Below are 12,353 nucleotides of genomic sequence, written 5' to 3'. Positions count from 1 at the left end.
ACAGTACATAAACTGCTACCAGCTAGGTAAAAATTGTGTTAGCAAGTTAAACACCACAAGTTGGTGCTGAAAAGATGTTGTCAGAATTGTGAGCGACAGATTTCTTGCCTTACAGCCGCCAGAGACCCAGGGTTGATCCTGACTATGGTTGCTGTCTGTACGGAATTTGTACATTCTCCTGTAATTGCGTGGGTTATCTCCGGGTACTTCGGTTTCCTCCCACACTCCAAAGTCATACGGGTTTGTAGGTTAATTGGCTTCTGTAAATTGTAAATTTTCCCTAGTGTACGAGGATATCGCTGGTCGGTGCGGACTCGGTGGGTCAAAGGGCCAGTTTCCACACTGTATCGATAAATTACAAAGTCTAAAGTCAATATGATCATGTTTTAAACTAATCACTGAATAATTAGTAGTACTGATTACCCATCTCTGATGATAAGGGACACCAAGATTTCATTCATCTCCACCACATCTTCCTCTACAATTAGGAAATAAGGAGAACGTCTTTCACGAGGATTTGCATGGCCCTTCTGCATCAGTGGGAGATTGAACAGATTGATAATTGTAATGCATTTGCTCGACTATAAGGGAGAGAGACAAACTGCAGGACGAGTGCATTTAGAGGATGGAATACCAAGAGAACGAGAGGAGCACTTGCATAGTAAGTGGATTATTGTGATTCGGAAAGCCATCTAAGAAATGTTTCGAAACAAGAAACTGCAGATTGGTTCTTGGTTCTTGGTTACTTGGTCCTCCAAAATATTCCAACTGGAATTTAAACTGGAGGTGTGAAAAAGTAACTTTTATAACTACTAAACAGGTTCGCTTCTTAATAAACAGACACCACACAAACTGTTTGGTAGACCAGTTCAAAACTTTACTTATTATAGGCCAATAGAAGGGAGGGAGAACTCCAGTCAAGTGACCAATACAGCCACTTGACCGTCCTCCGTCCACTTCCCTGAACAACAGAATTACATTGCATTATTATACTGGGATAGCAGACTCAAGAATAAGACGGTACATGAGCAGTGGTGTACGTTTAAGGGTATACTGTATAACCTTCAAGAAAAATTTATTCCTATGAAGAAAAAAAGGGGTAAGGGTAAGAACAGTCAGCCATGGCTCAGTAAAACTATAAAAGATAGTATTCGGCTGAAGGCAAGGGCATATAAGGTAGCCAGAGATAGTGGGAGGGTAGAGGATTGGGAAGCATTTAAAGGTCAGCAAAAAATAACTAAGAGATTAATTAAGACGGGGAAAATAGACTATGAAAGGAATTTAGCGAACAACATAAAAACTAATAGTAAGAGTTTTTATAGCTATATAAAAAGAAAAAGGGTGGCTAAGGTGAACGTTGGTCCATTGGAGGGTGAGACTGGAGAGTTGTTGGTGGGGAACATGGAAATGGCAAAGGCATTAAACGAGTATTTTGTATCAGTCTTCACCATAGAAGACACAAAAAATATTCCAACGCTGGATAAACAGGGGGCGGTAGGAATGGAGGAGCTAAATACTATTAAGATCACCAAGGAGGTGGTATTAGGGAAATTAATGAGACTGAAGGAGGATAAATCCCCTGGGCCTGATGGATTACATCCAAGGGTCTTGAGGGAGATAGCGGTGGGATTGTGGATGCATTGGTGATAATTTTCCAAAACTCCCTGGAGGCAGGAACGGTCCCAGTGGATTGGAAAATGGCCAATGTAACACCTATATTTAAAAAAGGAAGTAAACAGAAGGCGGGTAACTATAGACCGGTTAGTCTAACATCGGTGGTGGGTAAAATGTTAGAGACAATTATTAAAGAAACACTAACGGGGCACTTGGATAAACATGACTTCATCGGACAGAACCAGCATGGTTTTGTGAAGGGGAAGTCCTGTTTAACGAATCTGCTCGAATTCTTTGAGGAAGTAACAACCCGGGTGGATAAAGGGGAACCGGTGGATGTGGTATACTTGGACTTCCAAAAGGCTTTTGACAAGGTGCCACATAAGAGACTATTGCTAAAAATAAAAAATTATGGGATTGGGGGTAATATATTAGCATGGGTAGAGGATTGGCTAACAAATAGGAAGCAGAGAGTGGGGATAAATGGTTCATACTCGGGATGGCAACCGGTAACTAGCGGGGTTCCGCAAGGGTCGGTGCTGGGACCCCAGTTGTTCACAATTTATATAAATGATTTGGAGGAGGGAACCAAGTGTAATATATCAAAATTTGCGGACGATACAAAAATGGGAGGAAAAGTAGGGGATGAGGAGGATAGGAAGAGTCTGCAAAAGGATATAGATAAGCTAGGTGAGTGGGCAACAACTTGGCAGATGAAATTTAATACTAATAAATGTGAAGTCATTCACTTTGGGAAAAAAAATGATAGGGCAAGTTATTTTCTAAATGAGGAGGAGCTGCGTTGTAATGCAACGCAAAGGGATCTAGGGGTAGTAGTACATGAATCACTAAAAGTTAGTATGCAGGTGCAGCAAGCAATCAGGAAGGCCAATGGAGTTTTGGCCTTTATTGCTAGGGGGATTGAGTATAAAAACACGGAGGTCTTGCTGCAGCTGTACACAGTATTAGTGAGACCACATTTGGAATACTGTGTACAGTTCTGGGGTCCATACTTAAGAAAGGATGTACTAGCCCTGGAGGCAGTGCAGCGAAGGTTTACAAGATTAATTCCTGCAATGAGGGGATTGACATATGAGGAAAGGTTAAGTAGGCTGGAACTCTACTCTTTGGAGTTTAGAAGAATGAGAGGCGATCTCATTGAAACATATAAGATCGTGAGGGGCCTTGATCGGGTGGATGCACCGAGGATGTTCCCAATGATCGGGGAAACTAGAACTAGTGGACATAGTTGCAGAATAAGGGGGGGCTCTTTTAAAACTGAGATGAGGAAGAACTTCTTCACCCAGAGGGTGGTTAATTTATGGAATTCACTGCCCCAGGGAGCAGTGGAAGCAGAAACTTTAAATATATTTAAGACTAAAATAGATGGTTTTTTAGCTGCCAAGGGGATAAGGGGCTACGGGGAGAGGGCAGGGATATGGACCTAGGTATGGTTAGTATAGTAAGACCTGAGTGATCTCCTGGACAAGTGTCGATCGCCTGGATTGGGGTCGGAGAGGAATTTCCCGGATTTTTTTCCCGAATTGGACCTGGGTTTTTATCCGTTTTTTTGCCTCCCCCAGGAGATCACGAGGTTCTTGGGGTGGAGAGGGTGATAGCGGTATAAAGGGGAGGGTAGTGTCTTGTGTTCTGTGTCTTGTGTCTACTGTTTGTGGGTAAGTGTGTCTGTTTAGTGTTCAGCCATGAGCGAATGGCGGTGCGGGCTCGACGGACCTGGTGGTCTACTCTCGCACCTACTTTCTATGTTTCTATGTATCTATGTATGTTTGTCACCTTAGCACATTCCACAGTCATTAGTCATGGTCAGAGGTACAGGAAAAGGCATCACATCAAAGGCATTTTGTCACATGGTACAAGATATATTAAAATATTGGCCATTTGGTTTACGACATTTTATCTTCAAAGAGATCACCCTAGCTCTTTCGCTGTTTCCTTTCTGTCACCTTGTCCCTCATAAACATTGGCCATTTGGTTTACAACCTCTTATATCCAATACATCAAAGAGATCTAGCTCCTCTCTGCTTGTCACTTGGGAGACAATGTTATTTTAGTATCTCACACACCGCAACTTGAGGCAAGCCTAATTTGAGACTAAATATAAGCTGTAAGCTAGACCAGAAGCCAACTTAATATCTTCTTATATTTTTAACTAAAATTCGGCTTCATCAGGTGGTGAAGGGAGGGATTAAGCCAGAAAGGGTTATTGGGAAGAAAGTTGTTGGTTTTATACCAAAGATAGACACCAAGTTCTGGCTTAACTCAGTGGGTCAGGCATCATCTCTGGAGAAAAGGGATGGGTGATATTTCAGGTTGGGATACTTCTTCAGACTTCTGTCTAAAAAAGGGGCCTGACCCGAAACATCACCTATGCTTTTTCTCCAGAGATGCTGCCTGACATGTGTAGTTACTCTAGCAGTTGGAGTCATCTTAGGAAAATATTTAGTTTTGTTTATTATTGTCACAAGGTACACTGAAAAGCCTTTTAGCTACATGCTATCCAGCTGGCGAAAAGACTACACATAATTACAATCAAACCGTCCACAGTGTACAGATACAGGATAAAGTGTAAGATAAAGTCTAAAAGTCAGATTAAAGATAGTTTGAAGGTTTCCAATGAGATAGATGGTAGGTCGGTGACCGCTCTAGCTGGTTAGAGGACGGTTCAGTTGTCTGATAACAGCTGGGAAGAAACTGTCCATAAATCTAGAAGGATATTGGTGATATATTGCCATATTAGGATGCACCTGCCAAGTTTCTAACACTAGGTTTTACCTATTCTTCAAAGTTTGGAAAAAGGAGTGAATCTTGCTGAAAAAATATACAATACTGAAGAGGTTTGATGGAATCAAAAACCAGATCAGATAAGGCTGAGATGAGGTTCCCTGCCAGATGCTGCCTGACCCATTGAGTTCCTCCAGTACTATGCATAAAGGGTTTTGTTTTTTATTTCTTCTCTCGGGTGATTGTGAACCTTAGAAACTCTATCCCAGAGAGTTGTGGAATGCTGGATCATTAGGTCTATTTGAGACTGAGATGGAAATATTTCTATTTTGCAGGGAAATCATGGGTGATGAGGATCAGGCAGGAAAGTGGAGGTGTGAAGCCAATCATTGAATAAACACAAAGGTTTTTCGTCCACTAAGCTTCTTCCTGTTTCTATTTCTATACAAATTTCCTCGGCTTAAATATCATGACTATATCATAAATCAAATATCATGTTCAATATGACAAACTGAATGATTACTAAGTACCCTTTTAAAATAGTGGAAAATGACTAAAGGAACGCGATGCTGTGAAATGAACTGGAATAAATTTAAAGTCCACTCTGGAGAATTTTGTATGAAGGAAGAAATAATACATAATATGAGAGTAATTAAGAAATCAAGGAAATGCACTCATTGAGGATATCCCCAAAACAGATCACCATAGAAAAGTGCTGCATGACAATATGTTCTTTCCAGATATCTAACCCAGGTCTCACCGGAATCTACCAATCAAAATATTGCAAAAACACAATTATAAAATATATATTGTGATTTATTTCAGCGAAACCATCAACAAGCTGCGGAAAGCCTCTTCTGAGGAGCTGTTCTGTTTGGAACGTGAAATCCATTACAAGAAAATAACAGGTCAGGGGAAGGATTTGCAGAATCAATTTTCAGTCAGGTAGCACTGTATGTATTGTGTTGGTTACAACTGTGGTTATAGAGTCATACAGCATGGAAACAGACCCTTCCGCCCAACTTGCCCACACTGACCAACATGTCCCAACTACACTAGTCCCACCTGCTTGCATTTGGTCCACTTCCCTCTAAACCGGTCCTATCCATGAACCTGTCTAAATGTTTCTTAAATATGGCGATAGTACCTGCCTCAACCATCTCATCCGACAGCTCATTTCATACATCCTTTGTGTGACGAAGTTACTCTTCAGGTTCCTATTAAATCTTTCCCGCCTCACCTTAAACCTCTGGTTCTCAATTCCTCTACTCTGGACAAGAGACTCTGTGCATTTTCCCAGAGTAGGAGAATATTCTCATGATTTTCTACACCTCTATAAGATCGACTCTCATCCTCCTGATCTCCACGGAATAAAGTCCTAGTCTTCTTTACTTTTCCCTATAGCTCAGCCCCTCTGGTTCACTACAATTCCTGATTATGTGCCTAAGAGCCCTTGATGCATTCATTGAATCTTAAAGATTTTGATGAGAACATTTAGTAAAGAAATCTCTTTCTAAACTTTTCACACGAATTTCAGTTAGATATACAACTAGGAGGTTCAATTGGTACGTATTGATTTTGATTTATTATTGTCACCTGCACTGAGCTTTGTCTGTGTGCTGTCCAGTCTAATCATACACGAGTATAATCGAGTCATACACAAGTACAACAGATAGTGCAAAAGGGCAGAATATAGTGCTTTAGAGCGTTATAGTCTGCAAAAAGGTAGGTTGGAAGATTAAGCCTACACTCATGGAGGCCCACTCAGTGGTCTGATAACATTAGTCAAATAAAATCCCACAATTGATGCCTACTGGCCTTCAAATCACACAGCTGTGTTAAATACTGACTATGGCACTCCAACCATGTGAGAATGTCTCGAGCATTACCCTGCTGTGTAGTCCATCAAACTAAAATTGTTCTGAAACAAGCTAGCTTTGTTTGCATTTTCCCAATGCAAATCCTGAACAATTTAGCACTAATCAGAAATAGCAATTGCTTCACTGGAACACTAACATTAATGTACAGTACAGGGCCGTGACCTGCAGCAGCCTGGGGCTTACCTGGGCTTAACATGGATCATGGGCACTCCAGTACTGCCAGCATGTGGACTTTGGACTTTTTGTTTTGTAAACGGCACAAAATATAGTGGACTGTGCATTTGCGGGTTGTGCAAAAAAAAATGTCACTGTGTTGTACACACATTACAATAAAGAACAATTGAACCATGATGCATACTTAACCATCAACAGTGATCACATTGATCTAAATTTCTAACAGAGAAAGCAATAAATAAATTGTCTAATGCAAGGTATCTTGAACAGTTGTAAACTTTGATTGTTAGAATATTGAGTGGATAGATGTCTATATTAGGATATAGATATTCTATATACATAGGAACATGTAAAATACAGACTATATATATATATAGATCTTCTGGGTATTATTAGTTTGTCCCACAAGTATTATAAAGATATATATAAGTGTGTATATATGTATATACTATATATATATACACACCCACACACACACACACACACACACACACACACACACACACACACACACACACACACACACACACACACACACACACAACACCACACACACACACAACACACACACACACACACACACACATATATATATATACACACCACAACACACACACACACCACACACACACACACACCACACACACACAACCCACACACACACACACACACACACACACACAACACACAGTGTATATATATATGTGTGCGTATATATATATATATCTATATTACTAAATCTCTGAACTTGACCGCTTTTGGCCTATTGTGCTGCGAGTTCCGACAGAACGCCGCCACCTACGGCCGTCATTTTTGGCCACCTCGCCCAGAGCCTCCCTGCGCCTTACGGGTGCGGAGGATTTTTCCCATCGATGACAAATCAGAGAGATATTAATGTTTTTTAAAAAATCACCATTCTCTCTGCTGCCCCTGCTGGAGGGAGGGGAAGGGACTATAAAACAGGAAGTGGTGTGCCTCACTCACTCTGCAAGATGGATGAAGCCAAGGGTCACGTCTCTCTGAGCTCTGAATAACACTGAACAACTGTGAGTACCCTTAATGTGGTTTGAAAATGAAAATATGGTTTGTTTGAAGTAAAAAGGCACCGCCTGCAAATGGTTGTTTGGATGCTTTGGCTTGAAGTTGAAAGGCACTACTTACTGCAAATGGTGGCATGAAGTTGAAATGCACTACTTACTGCAAATGGTGGCTTGGGTGCTTTGGCTTGAAGTTGAAATGCAGTACTTACTGCAAATGGTGGCTTGGGTGCTTTGGCTTGAAGTTGAAAGGCACTACTTACTGCAAATGGTGGCTTGGGAGCTTTGGCTTGAAGTTGAAAGGCACTATTTACTGCAAATGGTGGCTTGGGTGTTTTGGCTAGAAGTTGAAACGCACTACTTACCGCAAATGGTGGCTTGGGAATTTGGCTTGAAGTTGAAATGCACTTCTTACTGCAAATGGTGGCTTGGGTGCTTTATAATAAAAATACATTTTATTTGTATAGCGCTTTTCAAGGACTCAAAGTCGCTTTACATGGTGAGTCAAGAACAAAACAAAACAGACCAGTAAGACAGAGATGCAAAGGGGAGGAGGACATGGGACTAATGGTATGCAGAGGTGAAGAGATGGGTCTTGAGGCGGGACTGGAAGATGGTGAGGGACTCAGAAGTTCGCATCAATTGTGGGAGGGAGTTCCAGTGCCTGGGAGCTGCCGTGGAGAAGGCTCTGTCCCCAAAACTGTGGAGGTTGGATTTGTGGATGGAGTGGAGACCGGCTGAATGGATCTGAGGGACCGTGAGGGTTGGTAGGGGGAGAGGAGGTCAGTGAGAGAAGGGGGGGGGGCAAGTGGTTGAGGGCTTTGTAGGTGAGGACCAGGATTTTGTAGATGATCCGGTGGGAAATGGAAAGCCAGTGAAGTTCTTTGAGGACTGGGGTGATGTGGTGCCAGGATTTGGTGTGGGTGATGAGTCGGGCGGCTGCATTCTGGACCAGTTGGAGTCGGTTGATGTTGCTGGAATTAATGCCAAAGAGAAGAGAGTTATAGTTGTCCAGTCGGGAGGAGATGAAGGCATGGATGAATCTTTCAGCAGCGGGGGGTGTGAGAGAGGGTCTGATTTTGGCAATGTGGCGGAGGTGAGGCTCAAGTGAGAGGGTTGAGTCAAAGAGTACGCCAAGGTTGCGGGCCTGAGGAGATGGGGAGACAGTGGTGCCGTCAATAGTGAGAGTGGGGTAGTTAATTTTGGTAAGTGTTGATTTGGAGCCAATGAGGAGAAATTCTGTTTTGTTACTGTTTAATTTAAGGAAGTTGAGTTGCATCCAAGATTTGATGGCTGACAGGCAGGAGTGGATATGGGGGGGGGGGGGGGGGGGGGGGGATTGGTGCTGAGATAGATCTGGGTGTCATCAGCATAGCAATGGAAGTCCAGTTTGAGGTGACGGAGTATATGACCAAGGGGGAGGATGTAGATGATGAAGAGGAGGGGACCGAGAACAGAGCCTTGGGGAACGCCTTGAGTGACAGTGGCTGTAGCAGAGGTGTGGTTATGGAGAGAGATGAAGTGGGATCGGTTGGAAAGGTAGGAACGGAGCCAGCTGAGTGCAGAATCTTCAATGCCAAGGTATTTAAGTCTGGTAAGCAGGATGTTATGGTTCACGGTATCGAAGGCCGCACTCAGGTCGAGGAGGATGAGGATGTTGGGGGAACCAGTGTCAGCAGAGGTGAGGAGGTCGTTGAGGACTTTGAGGAGAGCAGTTTCTGTGCTATGGAGGGGGCGAAATCCAGATTGGAGGGGTTCGAATAGGTTATACGCAAGGAGGTGGGAATGAAGTTGTGACACAACGATACGCTCCAGGGTTTTTGAAAGAAAGGGGAGGTTTGATATTGGGCGATAGTTAATGAGATAGTTAATGAGAGAGGAGGGATCAAGACCAGGTTCCTTTAAGATTGGCTTGCGGTTGAAAGGCACTACTTACTGCAAATTGTGGCATGAAGTTGAAAGGCACTACTTACTGCAAATGGTGGCGTGTGCTTTGGCTTGAGGTTGAAAGGCACTACTTACTGCAAATGGTGGCTTGGGTTCTTTGCTTGAAGTTGAAAGGCACTACTTACTGCAAATGGTGGCGGGTGCTTTGGCTTGAAGTTGAAAGGCACTTCTTACTGCAAATGGTGGCTTCGGTGCTTTGGCTTGAAGTTGAAGGCACTATTTACAGCAAATGGTGGCTTGGGATCTTTGGTTTGAGGTTGAAAGGCACTACTTACTGCAAATGGTGGCATGTAGTTGAAAGGCACTACTTACTGCAAATGGTGGCTTGGGTGCTTGAAGTTGAAAGGCACTACTTACTGCAAATGGTGGCTTGGGTGCTTTGGATTGAAGTTGAAAGGCACTACTTACTGTAAATGGTGCCTTGGGAGCTTTGGCTTGAAGTTTAAAACAATCACCATTCTCTCTGCTGCCCCTGCTGGAGGGAGGGGAGGGACTATAACACCAGGAAGTGGTGTGCCTCACTCACACTCTGCAAGATGGATGAAGCCAAGGGTCACGCCTCTCTGAGCTCTGAATAACACTGAACAAATGTCTACACAACTGAGAGTACCTTAATGTGGTTTGAAAATGAAAATATGGTTTGTTTGAAGTAAAAAGGCACTGCCTGCAAATGGTTGTTTGGGTGCTTTGGCTTGAAGTTGAAAGGCATTACTTACTGCAAATGGTGGCTTGGGTGCTTTGGCTTGAAGTTGAAAGGCACTACTTACTGCAAACAGTGGCTTGGGTGCTTTGGCTTGAGGTTGAAAGGCAGTACTTACTGCAAATGGAGGCTTGGGTGCTTTGGCTTGAAGTTAAAAGGCACTACTGCAAATGCACTTACTTCCTGCTTGCACAGTATATTGATTTTAGATAAACGCTACACTTACGGCTGTGATTCTTGGCCATCTTACTCAGTCCCCCCTCTGCTGAGCAGGTGCAGATAATTATTCCCATCAATGAAAAATAAAAGTGTTATTAGTGTAAAAATGTTGAGAATCTCTCTCCTGTCAATCACGCCCTAAAAGCCACACCTTTTCCGGTGGGAGGGGGATGGGTTATAAAACCCGGAAGTGTGGGTGTGGTTCGGTCTCTGCATGATGGGGGAGGGAGATGTCATGACTCTGTCTGAGCTGTGAATCAACTGAACACACTGAATGTCTACTGAACTGTGAGTTTGGTGTTTTGTGTGGTTTTATTGTGGTTTCACCCTGCATGAAATGGTATGAAGCTGCATTTGAATTTGGTGGCCTTGGATCCAGCTTGAAGTGGTTGGAAACTGCGCTTGAATTCGGTGGCCTTGCACCTACTCATAATGGTAAGAAACTGCACTTAAATTTGGTGGCCTTGCACCCAGCTTGAAATGGTAGGTACATGGATTTGAATTTGGTGGACTTGCACCCTGCTTGAAATGGAATTTCAAGGAATAGTCATGAGTCAACTGCCAGCCCACCAGCCGTGAGTGAGCTGCCAGCAGATCAGGCTTGGTCTATCACATAAAATCCCAATAAAATACATTTACGTTTGTGGTTGTAACGTGACAAAATGTGGAAAAGTTCAAGGGGTACGAAAACTTTTGCAAGCCACTGTACTGTGTGTGTGTGTGTGTGTGTGGGTGAGTGTGTTATATATATGTTTCAAATCAGTCAGCATAGTCAGCAGCAAAGATGGTGATCTATCTAGTCAGCATAAAGATGGGTCTGAGGTTAATATGGAGGGTTAGTCTAATTATGTGTGGGGTCACAATAGAGCCAGGGGAATAGACTGAAGTTATATTTCATTCTCATATAATATCAGTTATCCAGTCGAGATCACCAGCAATTTATACATCAGCGAATAAAAGATGAACAATAAATTAAATGGTGCGTTAATTAAGATTCAATTTGGCCCACAACAATGATCAACAGTGTTTGTTTTAAGTAATCTAATATTTAATGTAGAATTCACATTTTCTAAATGACACTTTACTGAATAATGTGCAGGATGAGGTGGAGTGTACATGATATAAAGATAGAAAAGGATAGGAATGAATCATACACAATGGCTCATTATATAATAAATCTGAGGCATGTATTCCATTAACAGCATTGCAAACATCTGGAATAATTGTAATTTAGTAGAAAACAAGGAACTGCAGATGCAGTTTAAAAAAAAAAGACATCAACCATCACTGATCCATATTCTCCAGGGATGCTGCCAGACCCAATAAGTTACTCCAACACTTTTGTCCCACAATGATTATTTTGTCCCACAATGATTATATCATATCATGTTCATATCATGGACAATGTGTTTATTAGGTTTCAGTTTTAAAGGTACAGCATGGAAACAAGTCCTTCTGCCCACCAAGTCCACAATGACCATCGATCATCCATTCACACTAGTTCTATGTTACACCACTTTCTCATTCACTTGCCAAGCTGTGGGCTGGATCTCGCTGCTGTCTCCAGGTACCTGCATTACTAATCTTCCATCTTCTGTGGACCATGGCCCCAAAACTCTGCTCCAGTCAACCAGTGCCCTGCTGATATTGGACCCAGTGGTGAGGTACAGCCCGCTGCTCCCTCCTTAAACTGCCAGGGGTTGCACAAGGCCTGTGTTGCACAGTGCTGTGTGTTCGTGCAGCCTAGGACCACAGTCCGGGAGGAGACACCTTCCAGCTTGGTACTCCAGTGTGTTCCCTCAGCCTGACTGGGTCACTCACTGAGATGAGTGCTGAGTTGCCCAGAGGACCATAGAGTCAAGAGACGACTGACTGTCAATGCTCGGTACTCGATCCGGACTAACGTTGTGTTGTAAACTTAAGGGGGAGGCCTGTGGGGTTGTGTCCAGGGTCACTGGGTGATGGGAAGAATAGGAATCCTTTAGATTTCCCCAGCTGTTGTGTCACCGAGGACTGCAATTTGAAATGTAGTGTAAGGTG

Source organism: Amblyraja radiata, chromosome 36 (genome assembly GCF_010909765.2).
Source record: "Amblyraja radiata isolate CabotCenter1 chromosome 36, sAmbRad1.1.pri, whole genome shotgun sequence".
Taxonomy (NCBI): Eukaryota; Metazoa; Chordata; class Chondrichthyes; order Rajiformes; family Rajidae; genus Amblyraja; species Amblyraja radiata.
Note: the sequence above shows the minus strand (reverse complement) of the source record.